We start from the raw sequence: 27,592 nt of genomic DNA on the forward strand, positions 1-27,592 counted from the left end.
AGAGATTTCATACGGCTCAAAGCGAAAACCATGTCCAGCTCAAAGCCTCGACTAAGCAGACACAAAACAAGCACTCTGCGTTCAAATAGCCCCAATTACACAAGAAATAATCAAAGGGCTTTAATCTTGGCATGAAAAAACATTACAAAAGTTGCAGCGAGTCTTTTTATCCCATTTGAAACTACAGCTTTTAATTACAGCTGGTCTGCACAGCTCTCTGCTCACAGTATTGTTATGCCCAGAGCCAAGTATTGAGCAAGAGTTTCCACAGCTTAACGCGGTTATCATGGGTTAGTACTTGCAGAAATGATTTATAACCACCCTTTTGATTAATCTACCCAAGCCAAAAAACATTGCGCACAGACAGTCTGTGAACAATTTCACTATGAGATGCTGGTTCACACGAGTGAGCATAACTTTCCTTTCATGCATAACCAGGAATGTTTCATGTTTAATACAAGTTCAGGTTTGTTCAACAACATTCGGGAGGATGTTTGACAGAATATGTAAACTTATAAAAACACCGTTTGAGATGCAGTCTTGTCTTCTCTCTTATCTGCCCAAGAGCAAAGCCTATTTCACCCTCTGTGAGAGCAGACGATATCAAAAACGGTATCTAAACACAGCTGGTATATTAATGAATGCCTGGCTTAATGGAATCTCCTTTCCAGTGTTGTGGAAGCTACTTTGAAACCATGGCTTGCCGACCTACACTTTAAACTAGTCACAGTACAGTTAATAACCACTTACAAAAATCATTTCTAAAAGAGACAGCAAGTTAGTAGCATTTAAAATTTCTAAAAAAAAGTTGTGAAGAAGGTGTTTACATATTTAAAAACACCATATACAAAAAATATTTTTTTAAGTAATATATTTTATAAAACAATTATTTATATATATTATTACACATTACAAAGAGGCATCAATTTTTCTTCACTTGTTTTCTTTTAATATTTATAAAATATAAAAAATAATATTTTAAATATTAAATATAGTTGATGCATTATAAAAAGTAGGCTATATACATATTATATACCAATATTTATTCAAAATATAAATACAAATATGTAATTAGGTTGTAATTTATATATATATATATACACGATGAAAATGAAAATATAGCCATGAACAGCAACATGAACAGCAACATTTAAATAAAAATTATTCTATAAATCCATCAAGAAGACCTAAAACAGTATGTAGATTCTCAAATTGGTCTTTTTTTTTTTACAATTAATTTACATGAACTCTCCAAATGAATCAATTCACTAGAATGAATCAGATTTTCTAGTGCTACATGTGAGTGCGTCTGATTTAACTCGCTCGGCAGTAAAACCATGTGCAAATTACAATGCGACATTGAAAACAGCAATGTACTGTAGCTTTGTGGTTGAGCTACACAGCTACTAGTTAGAAAAAGGCTGTTGGAAAAACTACAATACTTTGAAAACAACCAAGTGACTTTCATGCTACTGAAAAATGTTAAATCGGTCAAATTACTACATTTAATCTCGAGTGCTCCTTTTCCCCCTCCTAAGCCTTCCTTTTAACTACTAGAACAAAAGTACGGTCAACAAGGAAGTACTCTTATAGTTAATTCCACCTTTTCAGGAGTATCTAAATGATCCTGTTCTAATTCAAGCACACAAAGCTGGATTTAAGATATGATATTCTAAAATCTCACAACGCCCAATAAGCAGATTACCATGAATGTTCTACCTACTGGCCGGAGCTCATTAAAGCAGAAACAAAGACTCGATAGTGTCAGAGGCTGCATATATTTTCCCCAGAGGTCATTAGGGTAGATTATCATTGTTCGGAGGTGATAGAAGCTCCAGTTCCTGCTCGTTTCAGCTCTGGCTGGGCTGCTGCCCGCGAGGTGAGCTTCAGTCAGGCTGCAACTGTGTCACCACACACACTCCGAGGCACACAGGCGTCCGTTACCCTGGTAACGGAAGGATGGCTGGGACAGAGCGACAAGCTGTGTTAATTCTTTCACCCGTGAACCCCAGAGGATCCCCGCCATTTCTCTTCATTTCTATCGGAATCAGAGACCCCATTAAAACTGTCCGATTTTCAGCACATCTCAGCTTATTACCACCAGATTTCCTTATTGGATACATCAGAGGCAAAGAGAGGTACAAATTGGACAAGAGCTTTGAATAAATGCTGTAATGGATCTCCATACAAGTACAAAGCTATGTTCAACCGTGGATTTATATCCATAATGTAATCATGCTTAATGGATCTACCAACCCCCTCATGAAGCAGCCTCCATCATGACCATTCTTTTTAAGATTTCTGCTTTACATGCTCGTTTGTAGTTTCTTTAAGGTATTTTTTTTAATTACTATTATTACCTTACATGTCTAAAACCATTATTTTTCACACACAAACAAAAACATCTTGTTGCAACATTTTACAAAATGGTGATATTTGACTATATTTGGTCAAAATCCAAATGTGGTTCTAAAAGATGAAGTGCTATGCAGGCTATTTAAGACAATATTGGCTGATCAGATGGCGATGCTGACCTAACATGCAAATTGTTTGCCCTCTCTCTTCACCGTTCCAACATCTCAGTCCTCAAATACATAAAATATTACCCTTTTTAGACATAGTTTTTGAAGTAAAGAGTAAAGAAACTACCATACAAAATTTATTGAAACAATAGTTCTTTATTTACCCTCGTAAGATCACAAGTACCCTTGTAAGACTCCCCATAAAAATACTTTCTCACTGGATCTAAATAATTTTCATAAGTGACCTATTTTGATGTCAAAAAGTGAGTAATATTAACATGTAATATTAACATTTACACAGTATAGGCTGTAAATTACATTAAATAATAAATTGTGTATTGTTAGTTTTTTCATAATGTATTTTATAAAATATTTTTTATGTATTTTACACACTAAAAATACAATAATTGTTTTTGTTTTGTGTGCGCATAAAATATATATATAAAATACATTATATAAAAAATAACCAAGAAAATCTGAAAAAAAACACACACACACACACATGTTTGTTTTTGTGAAAAGTGGGGACATCCCATTGGTGTAATGGTTTTTATACTGCAAAAACTGTATATTCTATGGCCCTACACCAACCCTACAACTAACCCTCACAGGAAACTTTGTGCATTTTTACTTTCTCAAAAAAACTTCTGTATGATTTATAAGCATTTTGAAAATGGGGACATGGGTTATGTCCTCATAAGTCTCTCCTTCTAATACCTGTGTCATACCCATGTCATTATACAGTGTTGTACACACACACATATATATAAATATATCTGCACCAACAACATCAGCAACTGGAAAACCCATGCAGGGCAATGATTTCAGCTTACTTCGAATTAAACTACAGACCTTTCTGAAAGCAGTTACGATCCTCAACCATTAAGCAACCACCACCCAGGACAGGCCTGCGTGGGGCCGGAGGGGACAAACGGTGATAAAATCATAATGCCTGCTGCTCCCAAGCCGGCAGAGACGAACCGCATTCGCTGATAGTGAATCTGACAGAGCTGCTGCATTGATGCATATGACCAGCTACACCGCAGAGCCCGCTTTTATCACACCGAAATCAAATGGACCCAGAGCTTTTAAACCATGTGGACACACATAGACACACACCTTGACATTCAAATTCCCTCAGAATTCTCCTCCCATAGGTTTCTATCTTCTCCGTGGCGCTTGCCAGACGGTGAGATTGCGCGGCGGTCGAGCTGGGCTGAGGTTTAACATTTCACAGAAGGTCAGTGAGCATAGTGTGATTTGAAATCCAGCAGCTTTATCTCTATTGTAGAAGCCGGCCATCTCCCCATGAATGCCACTGCCCTGCTGGGGCTCAGCTAATACAGCAAAGCATCCAGGCATGAGAGTACAGGCTAATCTAATCCCAATGACAGAGGCGCGAGCAGCGAAAAACGTCCACACAACTCTCCAACACATGTATAGGCATATCTCGACAGGAAACACAGAGGATGATGGGTAACTGTATCCTAGCCACCATGCTCAAAGTCCCTGTTGTTGCGAGCGTCGGCTCAGGGCCTGCGGAGAACACCCGCGAGACAGGAAATTGAATTTGCCAGTGTATCTGTGACAAGGGAAACCAAGTTAGCAGCTGAGTCCAAGGATGCAGGGCCTCAAGGGGAGAGGGCACTTAATGAAAATTAAGATGGTGCTGCTCACCCAAACCACTCAATTCAGCTGATCAGCAGGCCATAATCAGATAAAAAGTTTAGAAAGTCCTACAAAAAATACTAAAGGGAAGTAACAAAAAGGGTCTGACTAGCCTGATGTCTCTGAAGAACGTTTTAAGCTCTTAAGAATTTTCAAATGCTAATTTCCAAATTTTCCAAGTCGCGTTCAACGTTCAAATGCATTACTGAAAAAAAAAAATCTTGCTCCAATATTCATGTACAGACAGTCATGTACATGAATACAATAAAGTACAATAAACAAACAAACAAAAAAACATGAAAAGTAAAGCCTCAAGAAAAATCATTCTTTTATAATCATTCTTTTATAATATCTACCAATCATGCTAATAATTAATAATAGTAATAATAGTTACATTTAGTTAGTCACATAAATCTGATAGATTTTTCCATTCCCACTTTTCAAAACCTAAGCCACTGTTTACATTATTCTTGCTTTATTGTTTATATTTGTCGTAGTGCATTATTTATTTATTTATTATTAGTGAATAAACTACCACTTGCCTAATGAAATATATGAAATTTAATGTTGATTTAGATTCATATTGAAATGTTTAAATAAAAACTTTGCTCAATAGCATATTCACATGTATTCATTGCTTTCATTTTCAGTTCTATCATATGAATATTACTTTTGTCATCTCAAATTTTACACAGTCACCTCTGATAACAGATCCTCTTAAGTGCAAGAAGAAAAATCTGTAAAGCTGCTTTGAAACACTATGTACTGTGACAAGCACTATAGATATAAATGTCAATTCAACCAAACTGAATATTCATTGCTGCTGTGATATTGAGAATTGTACAATTACTCTATCGACAACTGAAGTGTTGTAGTACCACAACAACCTTACTAAAAGCAAAAAAGTGGTCCTTTACTGAAGATAAAGTCCTGCAGTGAACCACTAAAGAACCTTCATTTTTAAGAGGGTATGTGCAGGCGGGGGGAAAGGAAACTTCTTCCTGTTCACTCAGGCCCTTCTAACAGGCTCCTAATGAAGGTGTGCCTCATGGGACCTCTTCAGTTGTAGTTTTTCTATCTTTCTTTTTCTTCAATCCCAAAAGAAGCGAGGGATCAGAGTACGGCTGCTTTAGGTTTAATAGCCACGTTAAACGGGCACAAACTGTCTCAATGTGCAACGCGTTTCATTAGTAAACAGCACTCAAGACGGCAGTGCCTTTTGATACAATAGCACGTAACAATGCAATTAATGGTGTTATATGCAGGAGGGGCGCGGTCTTGGGTGCACTGGGAAGATTATAATTGTTCCAGTCTTACTACCTCTGGGAGCCTGCAGCGGGAGCATTTATTACCAGACCAAGAGAGAGAGAGAGAGCAGCAGTTATACAGTGCACCATAAACAGAAACAGAAGTACTCTTCCAAACTGTACTGAGCTGCCTCAATGCATAATCTTGTTACTTATTTGGAATTATCTACATCAACCAATTTTTTTTTACTCCTCACAGATCCTAATGGAAGAATCAAGGTTTCAATTTAAATACGTTTTGGCCTGGATCATGTTCAAGTCTGTGTTATAATTAACTAAAACCTTAAACTATTAAATTTTTTTTTTTTTCAGTTTTATTTTAATAACTAAAAATATATATAATAATAATTGTTACCTTGGCAAATAATTGTAAAAAAAAATTAAGCTGAAGCTGAAGCACTAAAATAATTAACTGGATTAAAATCTAAAATAGAAAAAATGATGATGATGATGATGATTATTATTATCATTATTTTACAAAAACTAAGAAATGATAGCACACAACAAAAATAAAACAATTTAAACTACAATTTAAATTTTAAAATTATATTGAAAATATGACATATAAAAGCTAATTCTAAATATTAATACAACTATATAAATAATACTAAAATAGCACTGATTGAAAAAATGTATATATATATATATATATATATATATATATTAGTGCTGTCAAAATTAGCGCGTTAACGCATTCGATTAATTTGAAATATTTAACGCGTTAAAAAAAAATAACGCAATTAGCGCGGTTGCAGTTTTTTTTTTATTTCCAGTTGTGGCCTATGTGTGTTCAACGTGCAAAGAAATATGGATAAGACCAAGGAAGGACTTTTAGACGGAAAGTTTCAGTATAAAACTCTGCCGGATTACTCTTCAGTCTGCCACAAGAAACATTACTCTTCATTTAGTCTGCCACAAGAAACAGCAACATTAAAATCATGAACTCAAATGTCATTGTTTAAAAAAAAAAAAAAAAAAACAATGACTGTAACAGTGCGTAAATCAGACCTTTCTGTAACGCTAACGTTAATAAGCTTAAACGAAAATAACGAAATAATTGTGTAGCGGAGTATTTTTTGTACACAGTGCCGCGAACTGTCAATCACTCCTGTACGCGTGCATCACTGTCCTCCTCAGCTGCAGCAACTTGCGCTCTCTCTCTTCATCAAGCTTTAAAACAAAAAGGGGACAAAAAGATCATATTGTCTTTGTGCATAGGCTATAGATTAATTACATAAATGAATATCTAAATTTGTGCCTTGCCGTCTACGGTATTTTTTTAGAACTTAGAAAAAAGATGCTGCAGCCAATGAACAGCCAGCGGGGGCTGCAGGACGACTCAACCTCCGCAGACAGTTTTTAATGTTTATCAGACAATAAATACTCAAGATTTTGCTTTAGTATAACTCACAACGAGTTTCACACACCTTCTCCGGCCACGTTGAGTTGTTGACACTTAACAGTATGAAAAGCGACACATGCGCTATTCACTTGTATAACTTAAGGGTGAATGGGTAATGTAGTTTCTGCTCTGGGTGGGATGAATTAGGAAGCTTGCATTGTGAAGGGCGCTCTGAAAATCGGCAGTGCAGGTAAAAGATTAAAACCTCTATTAAAACAGATGTCCAAATGAGCGTACCGGTATGCTACAGGCACGTTCTGGGCGCACGGAGAGGTGGCGGTACGCTCAAGAGCTATATTTGGAAGTGGCGGTACTGAGTACCTGTGCGTACTGGCCCACTTAAAGCACTGGCAATGACTATACTTTGGAATTTTTTTGCAGTCCACTTAGAATTCAACATGGAAATCATTTTTGTTTTTTATTGGCATTGATTGTTTTGAAATTCAAATGTGGCTCAAATATGGCTTTCAAGCCAACAGTTAATTTGGAGGATATTGATGGTTTATTGCAGGTATGTTGTTTACATGAGAAAATCTGTGTTACAAGTTAAACAAAAATTCCAATAAACAATCATATTTTGAATTTAAATAGTTTCTTTGTCTTGAGATTACATTAATTATTTACATTTTACATTTACATATCCAAAAAGTTTCAGTCTTTTAATTGCGATTAATCGCGATTAATTTTAAAAAATTGTGCGATTAATTAGTTAATTTTTTTTAATCGATTGACAGCACTAATATATATATATATATATATAAAGTGGGTCTCATGGTCTCATAAGCATAAGAATAAATACAATCTGGGTGATACAAGTAATAACACTGATATATTTGTATATATAATTCAAGTATTGCAGAAAATATACGTATATTCTTATTATTCTTTCTATTAATTATTATTTTCTTAACTTCTTGCAATGCATTCTGACATTGCATCCTCTGTGAACAATACATGCGCTGCCGCCTTAAAATTGGACTAAAACAAGTTTATTTAGGATGCACTATGTTTTTGGAACAAACTTTGTCTTAATATGCTGCCTCACTAGGTTTCGGAGCACAGCAACTGACTCTAAAACAAACAGCAACTGCACAGACACAGCATCCTTTTTCCACATGTACTACTCAAAGGGGAAGACAGCACGCAAACCGCTCGTTCTTAAATGAAAGTATATTCGTCCCTAACCGCAAGCATTTCGGAGCACATTCCTTTTGATCTACGTCTCCAATGTCTTCCAGAGGAGTCAATAAAAGCTATACACCGGCTCCTTTACGAGCCCTGCAGATATATATTAGAGGAGTCTTACTGATTCAAAGCACAGCCATAAACACAATGGCAGGCCTGGCTCAGTGATAAGCCTCCCTTAGTGGAGACTGATGTTATCAGAGCGAGCACTGGACTGAGAGAAGGACCAAGGTGATGTTGAAGTCCTTCAAGGGAAAGGGAGAGACCATTAACTCAGTAAATCACAGTTCAGTGTAGGACACAACTCACACATAGGCACATCACGGCCCAGGAAACAGATTCCCGACTTTCTGCAGAAATCCTGCTAGATGAGGTTGTAAAGCAGTCTTAATCTTTAACCACCAAGCCTGGATCAGAAACGTTCATTCACGCACCGATGATAATACCGTCTCCTGTATCTCAGGATCCACCTCTAATCACCCAGCCTCCTCTTCCACAGTGACAAACAAGGACATAAACAGAAACAGAACATACACGTTAATGCCAATTAACAACATTGTAGTCAAGATACATCTATAAAACAGATAGTTCCGGTCCTTGATTCTGATTGGTTGAGCCGCACTCAAAGCTGTTGTAAATTACACTACAAACATACACCTTTGTTTACTTCTGTGTTACTATTTAACCACATTGTTTGGATCTCCACTTCGCGTCGTGCCTAACAAAGCCCCTTTGCTGTTATAAATTCACTGTAAACCACGGCTTCTTGGGGCTTATTGCTTTAACTAAGGCTGGGTTTTGACAAATTTCAAGATTGAATTCCATTCGATTATGCTTCACAAGCTCGCAATTCGTTACGATTCTGATTTAACTTCACTTTAATATTGGTTATTTTGGATATATAACAGTTACAGTACATGAAAAGAAATTTATGTATTTCTCAAGCAAAAAAACTCAACTTATGCTGTAAAATATACATGAGAGCCAGTTGGTACTACATTAAAATCAGCTTAAGATTAACTTTAATTAAACTCAATTAAGTGTTTATAATATTAAAGCTATAACACTAATTATCTTTCAATTAAATAATGAGATTTCTACTCCAATTAGTTTTTTTTTTTAAATATAAACATTTAAATGGTGCTATTTAAATGTCGTAACAACTTAACGGATTTATTTAAATATTTACTATTAAAATAAAATATTGACAAATAGTAAAAATTTATATTGTAATAAAATGGACAGAATTCGAAATCTGAGACTGTTTTATATTAAAAGTAACAAATAGCAAAGCTTATCTTGTGATTTATTGAATGGGAGTCGCGTTACAATGTTCCGTTTAAAACAGGCAAGACTAATCGATTCTTGGGATTTTAGAATTTATATTGTTTTATTAATATGTGAATGGATTAAAATCGAAAAAGCAAATTTTTTTACCCTGCCCTAATACATACAAACACCAACACCTTTCATTAATGTTGGGCTAATTAGATTTTCTATTCTGTTAACCTAAACCAAACCCACGCAAAAACCTCTTTGCATTTACTTTAAGACATATTTTGTATATTAATTGAGCCATTTTCTTTATTGGGTCATCCGCCGGCCTCTGCAGTGTCGACAAAACCTGGCCCGCGCTCTCACACAAGCGCACACCTCCAGAGGTCAACTGTGGTCACGGAGATAAGCTATCATTCATCATTGTGGCAGGCGGCGCTACTGAATTAAGCTCATGGTACAGTTATAACCAGAGGAAGAGGGTTCATATCAGTGCTAAACAAAGCCGTCTCAGTGATAGCGGGGTCAGTGAGAGCATGTGAGCGAGATTCTTAAGCTCTCCTGCTCATTTGACCTGCTCTCCTTTCAAACATGATCACTCCACATTCATTCAGCTTTCACATAAAACAAGATCTGTTATTTTGTAAAGCAGCCTTGAGAAAGAGGTCATTTGCGTGTATGAAAATGTTCTCACAAATATAGTGAAAAGACTTGTAAAAAAGGCCAACAAAAGAGAGAAATAATGTCATTTTTAAATCTAATAATGCCAAAAGGTGTCCTTGTATCTGAATATTCCTACTTCTTTACAGTATATATATATATATACACACACACACATAGATAGTATGCTTATCTTGCATTTAAAGTGGCCGCAAAACAAACAAACTTGTTGATCTTGGGCAGACTGACTACAATGAGGGTAACGCTATAAGTTAATCTCATTAAATATTGTTGAGGACGAAGTATTAAGGTCCTTTACCTAATAATGTATAAAGCACTCTAAAAATACTCTGATGCAAGTAAATGTCATGAATTGAAAATGTTACTTAAGTAAATATAATCAAGTATAAACATTACTTAATGCAAGTATAATCAAGGAAATGTGTGTAAAAGTAATCTGGGACTACTGTAGCCTGGTATTATTTATTATATCATTAGATTATTATTCTTGTATCGTTACTGCACATCAGCAACTCACCAGAAACATGAACAGTCTCAGACACCTTGGTCCACGTATCATTTTTAATTTATTTTTTTATGTCCCTGAACGCAAACAGAGACACATCATAGATTACTGCAAAACCGCCACAGCAATAATCAACCTTATGCTTGGGAACTAATGTGGTCAGAGCTGCGTTCTCTGGAATCCTCTCAAGCGGTGGACTTCTACGTTCTGATTAGTTGCTGCCCCAACACGTCATAGCTCATTACCATGAAGTTGCCCTGATTTCTCCTCGGCGCTCTCAACAGCCAAGTCATGCCACGCCAATCCTCGCCGCTAGTGGTGGGCGATACTGCAAAATTTGGTATCGATCCGATACCAAATACATATAGGGTCAGTATCGCCGATACCAATTCCAATACGATACTTTTTACTTAAAAAAAAAAAAAAAAAACTTTTGTGTAGGGGAGTGCAGTAGGTCTACGCTCCTCGGCGCATTGTGTCAGTGAATCACGTGACGACACAATAACAAATCACAGCAGAGCAGCAGGAGGGGGAGGAGTAGCAAAGTGGACCAGGATGTGGATGTAAAAGCAGCACTTGCTCAGGATTGTAGAGGTAGAAGACACAAGAGCAAAGTATAATGAACGTAGATGAGAGATATTTAAATTAAAATATCGATTCAATTACAATTGTATCAATCCGATACCAATACCAGTGTTGGCATCGATACTATCGATATTTAGATCGATCTGCGCACCCCTACTCGCCGCTGCTCGACGCCGGCTCACATTAAAAAATGAATGACTTAAAACAGAGATGCGTTCAGGAACACTGTTGGCACATTGCTATTTTGAGGAACTGAAAATAGGCTGCGCCATAGACCCACTCAAACCTGGAAATATTTATTCGTTATTTAAAGAGCACATCAATAATATGCACTTATAGGCGGGTGCACAACGCGCATACACATTTCTTATTACACATACAGGGATGCCCAGCAGCACATAAAACATTTTTTAAATGAAAAATGACATTCCGTACAGTAAATGGTGTGTGCCATGGTGCAAGCGCAACTGGCTTTTAAAGGGATGGGAGATGAGACTCTGATTGGTTTATTGCATGTTACACCCAAAAAACACCCATTACTCGTTAAGAGAATAGGGACAACCCATTTAGACCATGTGCCCGGGTGCGCCGACCATTTCCCGTTGTAAAAACTAGCAAAAGTGGATTCAGACATGTCCTGAGTGCACCTGCGCCATGTGCTTAGATTGTTAAATAGAGCCCATAGTGTATTTTTGTGAGATATATTTTTTGTGCACTGATGGCTGATCTTAGCATGAGCGTCACTGTTCATCTGTAAAGGATACAGCCCTTAATGAGGTGAGTAAAACAGCTGCTCTCTGCACCACTAAATTTAGGCAGTCAAATCACACACACATAAACATGTGCATGCACAAATACTCATGCACCGGCAATGCTGGCACAGCATAATTAAAATATTATTCATTGCATTTGATTTGCAGTTAAGGTTAAATGGTTGCAAATTATTTATTCCTCAATTAAACAGCACATGTGCAAAGGTGAACACATTAAATTGTAAATACTTGTGTCAACTGTTTTTTTCCCTATATTTTTAGCAGTGTGGCATTATTAAATGGAAATTGTGCCTGTGGCGGAAACTAAAATTTGACCCAGGTGAAAATACAAATGAACCCAACTGTCATTTGTAAAACACAAGCGTTTCATGAATGCAGGAATTATAGGAAACAGCTGCCATATAGTGAACAGATAATCCATGATAATGATAATGATAATTCAATGCTCAACTCAAGGCCCTCATCCATAGATTCTCATGGAAAATTAAACCAGCAGAAGACGATCCATCTTCTTTTAAGGATCTTTTTCATCAAAAAATATAACTGATTAACTGATATTCCAGATATTCTTCTGAAAAGAACTGTTAAAAAAAAAACCTTCATAAAAGGTGAATGTAGAAAGAGAAAGAGTGAGATTGAAAAACTTCATCATACACTTAATTCACATAGCCCAGTGTATGGAGGCACAGTTTACTATAAAACAGAAATAACTGCACAAATTTACCTTAATAAGGCCTACTGTGATGTCTGCAGTGCTGGAGGCAGTACTACAGTTTCCCAGTGTGCCGCATATGTGGAACAAATTATTAAAATATTCTGACAGTGACACAACAACACTACTGAAACCACATCAAGGACAAAATAATCATCAGTGAAATCATTAATAAGAGAATCTGACTCATTAAAACCCTAATTTCTTTCAATCTCAATAATTTAGAGTGTATCTCTGCCTTTATATGTTAAGTGTCCCTATCATTGTGCGTAAACAGGGAATAAAATATGGAAAAAGTAAGAAAAGTAAAAGTCTGAAAGAAGTCAGTATGATTTTTAAAAAAGAAATAAATGAATTGATATGCATTAAAGATGCATTGAATTGATGAAAAGTGTCAGTAAAGACATTTATAATGTTACTAAAATATTTATATTTCAAATCAATGATGTCCTTTGAACTTTCTATTCAGCAAAGCATCTAGAAAAACTCATGTTTGATGACGTATTTTTGGTCAAATGAATGCAGCCTAGGTAAGCATAAGGGACTTATTTTAGAAACTTTCAGTGACTTTTTTTCATGTCCTGAATCTAGCAGACTCAAATCTACTTCTCAAACCTGGGCAGGAGACAGATAGAGGTAATCAAAATATATATCCTGTTCTTCTCAATCTCTCTCTGCCTCACTCATACGCACATCAGCGGGAGCCAGAGTTTGATCAGTGGCAGGCGCACACTTCCTTAAAGGCTGCCTAATCTGAGGGAGTCAGGTGTTTGTACCTTCTGCCAAAGCTTTGGCAGAAAAGTGGAGCCACGCAATCTGACAATGCTCCTCTGACACAGTTGCCTAGCAACGGCGAAGCTTGGGGTCTCAAGCTGATGGTCTCAGGCAAGATTTATCATCTCTGACGACTTTTATTTGATCTAGACAGATTAACGGGCCCTGCAAGAAGCGGAGGACATACAGGCGTATAAAACCCCCTCTCCATAAACACACATTCGAGCATAAACAGCAGGCACGGATAACAGATGTAGAATATGTCTCTGGCAAGAGAAGACAGGGAAATGAGAGTTACCTTTCCGAAGATCTCTCTTTCCTTGCTCGGCAGGCTGAGAGATCTTATACATTCGGCAGTCGCCTTTTGCTGCCAAGTGCGGCTGATTTTGAGGAGATGAGAGCTCTGGTCTTGGCGTGGTGTGATGAGCTGTTGGGAGACTAATTGCGAAGTGTAATCTGCTCTGATTAGCGGGAGAGGAGCGGGCAGGTGTGAGCACACACACACACACACACACACACACATCGGCTCGGGCCGACGCAGCTGCAGCCTGACCGCGTGCCAGATAAACAAAAGCCATGAGGCCGAGGCCACGATAACACACAGTCTCTGTCGCTATCCTCTGCTAATTAACCACCAACACACCTATCACACGTTACTGCCTGCCATATGTTTACATCCAGATGAGTTTTCATCTCAGCCATCTTCCCAGGAGCGCAGTTCACATCCAATTCTAATGCGGCAGTGACAAACTATTTAGGAGCGCACATGAGAAGCAGGCAGCGCATACATCTTGTTTAGATTTCTGTAGCTTTGTCCTGGGCTAGGAAAGGCGCAGGAAAACATATGCCGTGCTTGAGTCAGCAGGATCTGGGGCTGGCGCATTAAGTTATCACGCCTCGCTATCCCTGCCCACAGCTGACACAGGCAATTAGAGCTGAGGTTAAGATCGCACAGCCATGGACCAAAAAATGCATATCTCCCTGTTTCATCGTTCTAAAGGAAATACACGGGGTTCTCGCAGAATTAGTGCTGGGGCAGCACACATGACGCCATGGAGGACATTTCACAGTCTTTGCGTAACCTTGAGGTACAACCTCTTGGTTCAATACCAGGGTCGGAAATTAACAGGGGTTTTGGGCAAAAAAATCCACCAAAAAGAACAAAATTTAAGATACGGTGTTTATATTACACACAATTATATTATGGTTGTCGCGATTAAAGTGAAAATGTGTTGACTGCAGCTTAACATTTAGATTGTCGCATTACTCATTGCATCAGATTTCTTTTTACACATTTTTTTCTTTGCAGTGTTGTAGTATTATAACCAAAAATGCCACCAAAATGTAAGATAAGGTGGCAAAAAAATTCCCCTGTACAATTCTATTATGGATGTCGTGATTAAAGTGAAACGTGAAGATAAATGTGCTGATTGAGGCATTACATTTAGATTGCAGCATTACGCGTTGAAGCAGACTTTTTTTTTTTACTTATTTTTTTTTCTTTGCAGCGTTGAGTATTTTAACCAAATTCCACAAGTATGCATGAATAAAATGGCCAATGGCCAACCATCAAAAATACTGGAGTTTTGTTCAGCACATGTAGAAACTGCAAAAATTTATAAAGAAATTAATTTTGCAGTCTAGACAGATTCAGTAATTGTAATAGAGCGCATAACATACGCTAGAATGAAGTCATGACCTGCTTCGGTGATGTTTCTTCCTGTTTTCTGCATACGATTTACTCCCGTTTGAATATGTTTTTTCAAGCTACTAAAATAACCAATATGAAGTCTCAATTTTCTAATCCATAAAAATGCATCATTTTTACAATATCAAGAGCAATAATGATTTTTGTCATAATATAACAGGCCTAACCTGTAATAGGTTTATGTTTTATGTTATAATTTTCATACTCTGAGTACAGTAGGATATGTACATTATGCATTTGCTGTGTAAATACATGCAGCTTTGAGCAGCATTAAATAGAAACTAAGCATGAATGCCATGTCAAAGGCAGTTTCTGTTTTACCTCTGCAGTGTAAAAATGGATTTTGTTGATGTTGATGTTTTCTTTTTTTCTTTTTTTGTGAACGGGTTAAATTTAAATATTTGACATAAATGACAGCAAAGACACAATAAAAAAAAATGCCCCTGGAAATCAACTCTAGGGGGCTAATATCAGTTAATTTCTGCCCTTGTTCTACACACAACCATTAAACCAAGAGTGGTAACCTTCCAGAGCAAGGTGAAGGGTATAAACCGAAAGAAGACGAGACGGCCATGTTTACTGTTCTCCGGTTCACTTGATCTCTGTGTCAGATGACAATTTATACATGTCATTCCATTACCACACCATAAACTGTCCCCAGTGAAACACCGCCCTGCTAATCAGCTCCCTCACAAACAGAATTAGATTTCCAATTGAATTTGTTTCGGCCTGGAAAAATATGACAAAACGCTAGGACAATGCAGCCTGATGGCCATGGAAGGGCGGTTTTCTTTTGATAATCGAGTTAAAACAAAACATAGCACTAGGGAGCGCTTTCACATGATGCTCTGGCGTGGAAAGTGTTCGCAGAAAGGGGAACGAATCTACATTCCAAACAGAAAATGGCTGGCCAGAGGTCCGTCTCTTTATTTTCCCTTTGGTGTGTGTTGTCAAGGCATCTGAAGACCTGTGGTTCTTTCACTTATCTTCAGCAAACACTGGCGGAGGCTGACTGTCACAAGCCCAAAGTTTGTTCTTGTTGATAATGTCATGGCAACACAGGGAACTGGAAAACTGCACTCCAGCTGGGATGGTGGCAAACACGCTTAAAGCACACTAAAAAGCAAGACCGACTTCAGAGGCGTTTTGTGTTGCTACCAAAAACATGAGAACATGAAGCCAGCTGTTTGGAAGACAATGGCCATGTCATGTCACCAAAGGTATTAAACTACTTACTTATATTAGTATATATTTATATTTTAGACATTTTTTGGTTCAAAATGTGTCTTTTCTAGAATTTGGGAGAAGCACAAAAAATGTATCTTCCTGCTGTTGTTAATGAGTGTACCACACCATACCTATTGAATGCAAGAAAAAAGTAAAATGTAAATATCCTCCCACAATTTCCCCAAAAATACTTTTTACATCAAAGTGCTAAATAAATTAATAAATAAAAAAAAATACATACATTTAAAAAAGAACCCAGGTCTCTTTTAAAAAAAAAAAAAGTTGTTAAAAAACATTTTCTGTTGCTTATGAATAATCTCACTGAAAAAGACTTACAACAGTGTTCATTTTAAATGCTACTTGAAGCATTTCATTCCCACATTATCAGAGAAACCACAACTTCCAGTGGACAAATCATCTGTATGCAAGATGAAGCGCATTTCTTCAAGATCTGGGAAGAGATCGTGAGAGAAAAGCTATCTAGGGTCATTAGTAGGGCTTCAAAGTCACTCTGCCCTCTGACAGAGAGCGTTTGACAGGTGCTGCCGAGGCAAAGCTTGCCGCAGGAGAGAGAAATGATACTGTCCTGATTAGATCGTCCACCTTAGGGAAGGTGCTGATGCACAGACATTCTAAAAGAGAGGAAGAGGAGGATGAGAGTGGGGGCGGGGTGGAGAAAGAAAAACTAGAAGTGCGAAATAGAAGAGCTGTCAAATGTGCAATGTTTCTTCCCCCACGTCGCACTGTCCCTCCTCTGGTGTGGTCTGGTGCTTTACCCCCAGCGGAGACGTCTCGGTGCGATGTGTCAGTCAACAGACCCCTATCCTCATGCTGTTCACAAAACTGTCAGGCTCCGTGCCAACCAGCCAGCCTGCGTTACTACCACGTCAAAATAATCAGACGTTTGAGAAAATAAACCACTCTTGCGTAATCCACAGACCTGAAAATTCACTTGTTAACCGGGAATGGCACCCAGAGCACTCCAAGCCCTCGCCCAATCAAGAACCGATCCTCATCTGGCATTTCATTAAACTCAAACAAGCATTACAATGCACTGGCTCACATCAAAGCAGAGTAATTCGAGGGGTTAGGCTCATCAGCGCTGGCCACTTCTCTAAAGTCATTAATGAGGGCTCAGGCCAGGCTCAGGGCTTTCCACAAGTCACTAACACCTCTACAACCCCTCTTCATTTGATGAGCACATTCATAAAGCCTGAGGAGCTGGGATTGCTGCTTTAGAAACGGTCCCATTTTCCAGGCTAAATGAACAGTTATTGAGTAAAAACAGGTCAAGTGGACTGGGGGCACACTGCTAAGTAAAGCTAAAGAGAAAAGTGTTATATCAGGGGGAAAAAGTGCGTAAGCGTGAAAGCAGAGGCAGAATGGTAGTTGCTCGGCATCTATGGGAAGAGGTGGCAGCACAGAATGAGGTGATTTGCACATTAAAAGCAGCAAATGTAGTGCAGCTTTGAGGAAGCCACCAGCAAAGAATTTACTCTCTTTTAATAAATAAAGCAAGTTGACAAAAAACCCACAAAGTTCGGCGTGATAAAACACTTTCGCTTGAGTAGTAAATCGATGCGGAGTCAGTGCCTGGATGTCAACAATGTTTTGAATGTGTTTTGATACTGAGAGGTGACAGTCATTCACTGAAGACACATTTAGCCTTGGGCTTGTGATTGGGCACAGGATGTGTGTGTGTGTGTGTGCGCACACGGGCGTGTGATGAATAGAGAGAATGATACAAACCATAGTGCGCTGAAAATGAAGCTGAGAGCCACCCTGCTGCACAAGAGCCCCGTAAAATACAGTTGTTTATATGCTCGACAGCAGGGCTGTGCCCTTCCTGACAGAACAAAAATGAAAGCAATATCAATGAAATATGACACTGATGATAGATCGGGAGAGGAGATGGAAATGACTTGATTCTCCCGAGTTTTCCGAATGAGATCCGGCCTGCGAGGATGTGTTCAAGCTGAACTCTGAGATGGCTCGCACTTGTCAGGTTTCTCAAACAATCAGGGCATCAGCTCCGCTGGGAGTTGTCTGAAATGAGCAGAAAACTCAGCAGGTTTGTATGAAGCCCACGGCTGAAGTGCGGTACTGTTAATAAACCACCTCTAAAGGATAAAGCTAGATCCAAAAACCACTTACTCCTACTACATAAAACGATACCGACTGTTCCAATCAGCTAAACTCTACATTTTCTCTTAAAGCTGACTCCTAAATGACCTGTATGTTTTTCTGTGTTAGAGAAAGCAAGTGTCCCTATTTCCTTGGGTGCAAACATCCCTCGATGTAAGCAGGAACAGACTGTGTCCACTGGCTATATAGACAGAGTCCTCAATGCCCTTGATGCCTACAGAACAGAGGACAATAGGATCAGTTTGAACAATGCAAGCCCTCTTAACAACACTGATCCAATAGGCCCAAAAACACAGTCCGTCTTCACTATAATCACACCACACACACACACACAAAGCCACCAGAGCTTAAACTCAGAGGAAAAACACCTGATTTCTTCTCACTTTAAATTACGAATTATTCAAACCTTAAATCTTAAAAGAATCAAATATTTTAAAAAATTTTGAATTGAAGATTTGACATGTCAGTTAATTTGTAGAACAGTGAAAATTTTCAGACCGGACTGTTTTATATTATGCTACATAATATATAGGCCTATGTATGTGTGTATATGTGGGCATATCAGGACACAACTCTGTATAATGACATGGGTATGACACAGGTATTACAAGGAGAGGGTGACTTATGAGGACATAACCCATGTCCCCATATTTCAAAACACTTATAAACCATACAGAGTGAGAAAGTAAAAATGCACAATGTTTCCTGTGAGGGTTAGGTGTAGGGTTGATGTAGGGCCATAGAATATACAGTTTGTACAGTATAAAAACCATTACGCCTATGGGATGTCCCCACTTTTCACAAAAACAAACATGTGTGTACAATAAGTTTTTATTTACATAATATATATGCATGTGTACTGTGTAAATTTATTATGTATTAATACACACACATACAGTATATTTTTTTACATTATTTACATTTATTTACATGTATATATCTATTTGTAGAATTTATATTATATATAAATGTATTTAATATATAAACATAACACATTTTTCTTAAATATATGACATGCATGTGAGTATTTATATTTAAATAATAAATAAATAATAAACACAGTACACACGCTTATATTACAAAAACATTTATTTGGATGCTATTAATCGTGATTAATCCTTTGACAGCACTAATATATAAATCCTTATATATATATATATATATATATATATATATATATATATATATATATATATATATATATATATATATATATATATATATATATATATATATATCCTGTCTATCTCTAGATATATCTATCTATCTATATTTCAAGATTTGAATATCACAGTTATTGTCAATACAGGTATATCGTGATACCCCTAAATAAATAAATAAATAAATGATATTCAAATGATATACTGGAATTGGCAATAACCACAATATTTAAAATGAACAGGACTCTTATGATAACGTGACACGCAAATATCCTACTCCAGTGCCAGTACCTTGTTAACCTCCCAGGTGGCAGTATTGCAGAAAATAAGTTTCCTTTATTTTACTAGTCATGGAATGGGAAACAATACATTAACCTGTAAACAGCAGTTCCCTTTCAGTGGGTCACTCTCAACATCACGTCGGATGACCGACGAATTGGGTACGACATGAATTCTCCATCCCCTCCTTCAAGGAACAAAAGTTAAAATACGTAACCGAGACGTTTCCTGTGTTCATTTATTTAAATTAAGGGGTGATTCTTACTGCATTTTCTTTACTCGTCTAATTTTTGTTAAGTATTTGCAATCAAGTCATGGCCAATACATGTGCATAGCAAATCTATTACACAGTTAAAACAAATCTAGAAACATTGGGTGACCACATTGCTACTTTAAACTCTTAGATGCACATTAAAACTGAATTAGAAGTGTGTTAACTGCATGACTTCAATGGCGCCGGGCACTATAGGTTAAATCCTCCATTGTGCCTTCAGCAGAGCACCTTTTGACCCAGGTGTGAACTTGAGTGTCAATACCATTCTAGAGTCTGTTGTTATTTGATTGGCAGAGGTCTGCTGGGGACATAATTCCAGTGGATTGGAGAGCCAGTTGTGCAATTGTAACCCCTATCTCCCGGGTCCTCACCGCCACACCTCGTACTTGCTTCAATGCGGGCCTTGAACCCGGGTCTCCGGCAAGAGAGAAGGACGCACTAACAAGGAGGCTAAATGACTGCAGCCACCTCTCATTCTCATTTTTCTCTGCTGGAAACCCAAGTGTTTACATCAAATGTACAGTTATTTTTCCCTCCTGTGCAACCAGAGAGGCACCAAAAATAAGGAAAGATTGTGCAAAAAGGAAAGAAAACCAAGAGAAAAGGTGGTCTAGAAGGGGATAGAGTTCAATTTTAGATTAAAACAAGACAAGTGTGAGATTCAAAACATGTCTTTGTAGCTCACTCATTTTTAGCCAGAGCTCAGCAAGCGGTAAACGTGCTTCCCAGAGGTACTGCTGCCAAGGGTCTATCATTCATTAGGCTGCCACCATCATCACATGCATTCCAGACACTTAATCTCTAAGATAGAGATAAAATAAAAAGCTTGAAGGTCACCAAGGGGAGAGAGCGATAGAAGGGAGATAGCATAGAGGGGTGAAGATGTATGGCCTCATTTTGATTGAGGACGTGACGCTTTCAGTCACACGCGACAGAACACCCGATGAGGAGATGCATTTTGACTGGAGACCTTTATCACAGACTCCAATAGTTTGCCGAGCTACACATCACAAGGAAACAGCCTTGGAGTATTCCGCTGCAAATCGCAAGCGAAAACATTTAATAGGACTATCTGAGTCTACCCTCTTCCGTATTCACTTTACGCTCTAGAAGGCACGCGACAGTAGAGCGTTGAGTGAAACTCTGAATCTGAACCATCATGCATATTTCCCAGTCTTTCCCATCAGGTGTTTTTTTGCCCGTCTACTCCTCTGATGTTTTGACATATTTCTCTGCCTCGTCGAGCGCTCGTCTCCGATTTGCCTTGCTGTTTAATGTTCATGAGGGGCGGCGCAATACTCTGCCCGTTGACAACCCACTGGCTGTTGTTACAAGATCTCAGACAGACAAAGAAGACGAGGTGCACCGCTGAGGAGCCCCACACTCCACTGCCTCAAAATAAAAAGCGCTTTGACCTCCTCGGCAGCCAGCTTCACCTCTCAACTGTGACGGACGGACAGCGCCCTAGTCTCGTCCCGCGGCCCAGCGTGCTTGAATAATGCCAACTCTTTGCCCGCCCCAAGCCAACAGCCACCCACCATACTGGGAAACTTCTGATGCTTAATCTCCTGAAATGCAAATGTGCCAAATAAGAGATGGGGTCTCGAAGGAGAGACTGTCATGTTGGCGAGTGTAAACGGACATGGTTTAACCCTCCTCTAAGACCGGCTCCGACAACCAAATCTGAACTGTAATAGTCACTTTCTAGGCAGGAATTTGTGTGGCATTTGAATTTGAAAGGGTGTACGATGGGGCATACAGTTTTGTTCAAGGATACTGGATCTTTCAAGAGGCTTTGTTCTCATGCCATGATGACAACGGCGTTGCGCACCAACTGAGGAGAAATTGTCAAGGCAACATGTATCGAATTTCACAAAAGTTCTGAGCAAAGCGATTTCCCTCCCCTCTCCAAACCTCCCGCCGAAGACGAAACAAGCGAACCACGACACATCCTCTTACTTTAAAGAAAACAAGCGGCTGACACATTTCCTGCCAACAGGCCCTTTCCTCAGATAACACAAGAATCCTGTCAACAGGAAGCCCTTTCACTGGCGGCTCTGCCTCCCTTCGGCACGTCACACAAAACAGCTCCTCAACCCCAGCCCCCACAGCCTCCCTCCAACTGTTGAGGAAAACTTGCAGAAGATGCTTGCTAAAAACAGTTTGCAAGGCACCGGACTTAAAAGTGTGGGCTGTAGCCTCGAGTCCTTCAAATGCTCTTGGTCTGAGAGGCAGCATTTTAACAGCCTCAACAATACTCCTGAAATCAATTAATGTGCAGCCGGTGGTATCAACATTACACACAGCCTGCCATTACATCAGATCCCACAAATAGCTCTGGCCAGACGGAGGGACAACGTTACGGTCCATGCAAACCACTGGAAAGGGTGCACACAAAAGCACAAACATGCCCTCTAGGCACGGGTCAATGCTTTAGATTTGTTAAAAGCCTTCAGTTCTGGTGCGCTCACCAGAAGTTTACACGAGTGAGTGCACGAGCACGGTAACGATGTATACAGGATTTGAGAAAAGTTTGTAAAAAGCAAAGCAGAACTCACGTTAAGTGCTGAGTGCATTTGAAGAGCAGTGAGAGAAGGCAACCTTCATAAGGTAGGGGCTGTACTGTTTGAGCAGCTGCTAATAGGAGAACTGGCAGAAGAGTGTGGGAGAGAGAGAGACAGAGAGAGAAAGAGAGCAGACGCTTTCTGCAGGCTGCTGTGATGGCATGCAGGCTTTTTCCCTTTTTTTTAGTAAGGGGGCTTATCTTTGTCTCTATGGTAACTGTGTCTCTGGGTGGTTATTAGAAACCCTGAACTTCCTGTGCATCTGCAGGATCAGCCAATCACGCGCCGTGTTTTCATAGGCGGAGATAGCTCGTGCTATAGGCACTGAAGAGCGGCCACATGAGGGGGCCATGGAAACAGAGTGTAAGGGAAAACTTACAGCACGGCACGACAGGCCAGTTTGCATAAAACAGCCCAAAACTATCTTCACTGCACTCAGATTTATAGAAACTAAAGTAGGTTATTAATCCTAGAGCTCATTTTTTCCAGCAAAACAGCTTTTTCCAAATAGGACAATGCCATCAAGCTATTTCAGTATTTTTTAGGACAAAAATGGAAACTCTTGTGGAAAACACAAGCTCAGCATCTCTGATTCTCAGAAAGAATTTGCTATAACACTGTGGTAAAGAGACTGGCAGACAGACAACCACAGAAGGCTCAGAGCTCAGCATTACGGCCAGAGTTACCAGAGTCCAGCTCTAATGACAATAAATCCACAGGATGTGCTATGTACAAACACACTCATGCGGTTCGTTTTAACACCAGACTGTGGATGAGCAGAACTTAATGCTCATGAATGCAAATGAACAGAGAGCATGCAGGATTACAGTTGCAAGGCAAAAAGCTGACATGGAGCATGCATCCAGGACAGGACTTTCAGCTGTTGTGCACAGAAAAGACAGCTGAACTGGAGAACTGAAACTTAAAACTATCAGATTACCATGAGAAAGCTTTGTTTTCCCAGCCGAAACTAGAAATGAACCAACAGTAAAAAGTAATATATGCCTGTTTCTCCTTGCAGACAGGAATGGGAACACACAAAAAAAGCGATCACTGCATAGTTTCCCAGTAGTCTCCTTGGTTTAAGTGGGTGAAATTGCTTGGAGCAATGTGGCTCACTTCTTCCCTGCGCTGACTTCTTCCCTGTTTTCCAGCCAGCAAGTACATTCAAACTTCACTCGGTGGCTGCTTTATTTAACACCGCATTTGTTGACAAGTCTTGGAGCAAAGTTCCCCACGCAGAACCCTGGGTGCTGAACTCGAGAGCATCAAATACAAACAATGCCGACCAGAACAGAGTGTCCTACCCCCTGAGGGCGAGATGTTGCTTCATCGGCACCAAGGAAAACATCAACTGGTCTATTAGGACAGTAAGGAAATGACCCCCAAGGCAAGCTCAGCAATAGACAGTCTAGACCTCTTCCACTGTTTACAGCTGCATTCATTCCTCAGTGACAGGAGCGTGCCCTCTTTCCTGTCTCTGCTGTCACAATATTTCATCCGGTGTAAGTAGCACATGTCCCACACGTAACAAGACTCACCAGCCAGGAGCTCCCAGCGGCATCTTTATGCCCGCGAATGCTCTTGCACACCGGCTGACTCCTGACAAAACAGAAAGCTTTGATAGATTACAGCAAGAATGATCAATCACACACAAACCTTTTAATCCAGATTGTCCTCTGATTGGCTGCCTCCGCATGAGCTCCAGATTTTTAAATCCAACTGGTTAATCCCTCCATTTCTCTCAGCTTCAGTATTTCAGCAGTGACCACAGTGAGCTCTAACATTCACTTGGCTTTTTTCTCTCCCTCCCTCTTTCTCTCTCTCTCTTTGCACTCTGTTCTGAGACCGCTCACTGAGCTCTGGAACTAAGGGAGCCTGATGAGGAGGGAAGAGACTCGCTGGGTCCTAGTGTCTCTGGGGTTAACTGAAAGAATGCGATTGTTTTATGTGTAACCCAGGGCTACACTCTACAGACGGCTGATAAGTCCTGCGCTGTGCCAGATCCACTGCTGGGGTATTTGTAGATGGATAGAGATGGAGAGCTGTTCGATATCCATTACCTGGAAAACAATATAATAGTTGAAAGACCATTTACAATCTAATCTACTAAAAAAATAATAAGAATAATTTTCTTACTCAGTATGCTTGTGTTGTCTGCAGTATAAATATCTAAACATACTTGAAAAATATCTTAAAGTTATACATATCTTGTTTTAAGCTGTTACTTTTTTGCAAAATGACATAGCATATCAATTCCTGTTTTTTCAAGTAAATATATAATTTATCAACCATGAGAGGTTTTTACTGTATATGATATAGGTTTTTTTTTTTAATTATTTTTTATTTTTTATCTAGAAGTCATGGAAACTCTGATATAAGACTGACCTCCTTGTAGCATTTTCCCTGTTTGCTCAACTTTATTAGAGTATTTACACTGCTGCTTTGCATACTTACAACTTGTGTGCTACATTCCTAGTCTCCTGGAGAAATACAGTACGATAGCTGAAAGTGGTTATACACTGATTAGATTTCTCTCTTCATTGTAAGTTCTTAAATTTAATCTGCAGGTTTAACATCAATGATATCATGTGACTAATTAAAATGCAGCAAGATTAAATAGAGGCAACAGAAAATACTTTATGGTTTAATAGCTACTGCATAGCGTTAGTAAAAAAAAAATGATTCACAGGTCATATTAAATGGTTTTATATTTCATGGTGCTTTTTGGAGACTGACAGTACAAATCTACTGATGTGTAAGGAAAAGAGCATCTTGTATATTCTACCTAACATCTGTTACACATGAAGATCAGCTGATGAGAATATTTATTTGAAATAGTCATTTAAAGGGAGACTTAAATTGTTTTTAACCTCTAATTCAAATAAATTGCTTGAGTGTGTCATAACAAAATACTTCCATGACATCAGCAGCATCCAACAAAAATTTCTTCCAAAATGTCAAAACCCCTACTTTTATCTCCCTCGCTATCCTTAGAAAACATACTGAAAACAAAAGTCTAATTTTAGCTCTAACCTTCAAAACATACTAATATTTAAACGCCAAATCCTTTGCTACCACTCTGAAGGGTTTACTATAGCAAATGTGGCAGCAATGCTAAAACTATTATGCGCACGGACACTACAGCCAGGGCTATAAATATAAGCAACACATGGAGCGGCAGACTGCAAAACAGAGGGAAATTTGGGCTGCTTATATCTCTCAAGAGCTGCACGAATCAGGCCGCCGGCCATATGATCAGCCTGGGGGCTGAGTCCACCTCCTCAGCAGGGAGCTTTGTAACTGCGCTTCTCGTTTCTTTTTCAAAAAACAGATTTCGGGGGTGAGGGGGGGCGGGGGTATATATTGTAAAATACCCTGGATGCTTATGTGAAAAATGCCTCGTGAGGAACATAAAGTGTCTCAAATGAAACTTGGCCCTCATCTAAATAACAGTTGATTAATGTCCTCACAATGAAAACTCAGTTGCTTACCGCAAATCTTGGGGGCCCCCCGTGAACCATGAGATGGGGCCCTGGACACAAGTGCATACAGGCACCAGTGTTTCTTCTCAGGGGTGAAACAGCATCTGATGGACACAGACATGTTATTTTTGTTCATTTTTCTTTTATGCAGATATATCTTTCTAAATATTGTTTCAGCCAGTAGAGTACGCAAATTCTAACCATGATAATTCTAAGCATGATATTTTTTTTTCTCCATGATTGTGATTTAATTGTAAACACATTTATGTTGAATTTGCACAGCATTAAAAAGACAAAAAACATGCAATCTAGTACCTGCTTTCATGCAACATGTACGCAGCATAAATTTGCGCTTTATATGAAGTTTAACCCTAACATAATTGACTCATAATGGCTTGAGGGTGCAATGTTTGGCAGTGTGTATATACAGCTGAATTGTGAGCACATTTTTACTATAACAAAAACTGTGTAAAGGGAAACAAATGCCTGTGTCATTGACTGATGTGTAAAAAAACAAAGCTATTGGCTTTTATGTTATGTGAATGAAGCCAGACTTGTGAGCATGAGAGCTTTCCAAAACTGTACATTTTCAGTACATTTCAAGCAGTTAAACGTGTTTAAAAAAAAAAAAAATCCTTTCAGTAACAGAAACCGACTGAGCTGCCAAATGCTCTGGCCTCTGAACGTCTGGCAAAAAGATCCAGTTTTTGCAGCAGCTGTAGGATGGAATTCTGTCTGTGTTTCCTAGTTCAAGTGCGTATAAAAATAATAGCGCATCTATAAGGCAAAATCTGTATGAGTAGGTTGCAAAAATGAAATGTAGCAAAAAGTGATTTACTTCATTTTTATATATATTAACATATATAAATGACTTGTAATTAAAAAAAACTTATCATGAGAGGAAATGCACATCAGAATTTTGCCTTGTTTAACAAATGTATACAGTATGATTAGATGAACAACAATATAACACACCTGTGATTGCACATCAATTGAATTTTATTTTACACTCATCTATGATCATTATGTTGCTTGGCAACCATAAAAAGCCAGCAGTTGAGCTAATGAACTATATTACTTAGCAGGAGAATTGTTTAAGATCATTAACAAATGTAATTATTTATTGAACGTAAGTGTCTGCTATCATATTGGTGTTGCCATTTAATAAAAACAATGAGCCACTTGAGGATGTTACAATGATTTTTCCAGAACACATTTCCCATTACACTATGTTAAAATCAGTGGCTTACTGTTTGAATGTAAATTGTACAGTGAAGTGCTCCATAAGCACTCTAGTAAACTATAAGAGAATAAACAAAGTGGGAATAAAAACTATTAAAAAACAAATTATAATGTCAATG

At 38.6% G+C, this 27,592-nt stretch overlaps 1 protein-coding gene across 3 annotated transcripts in view; it reads right to left on the reverse strand.

The window, feature by feature from the left end:
- LOC127976210 (forkhead box protein N3) overlaps positions 1 to 24,708 on the reverse strand; it is an 81,904-nt gene extending 57,196 nt beyond the window's left edge. The window contains exon 1 of one of the 3 annotated variants that reach the window (XM_052580478.1): positions 24,406 to 24,708. The gene's annotated coding sequence lies outside the window, so the exon portion shown is untranslated. Of the gene's footprint in view, positions 1 to 13,687; positions 19,368 to 22,740; positions 24,366 to 24,405 lie in introns of those variants that run through there. The other 2 variants (XM_052580479.1, XM_052580480.1) reach the window with 2 other exon arrangements.
- Between the last annotated feature and the right edge of the window lie 2,884 nt (positions 24,709 to 27,592).

Source organism: Carassius gibelio, chromosome B17 (assembly GCF_023724105.1).
Source record: "Carassius gibelio isolate Cgi1373 ecotype wild population from Czech Republic chromosome B17, carGib1.2-hapl.c, whole genome shotgun sequence".
NCBI lineage: Eukaryota > Metazoa > Chordata > Actinopteri > Cypriniformes > Cyprinidae > Carassius > Carassius gibelio.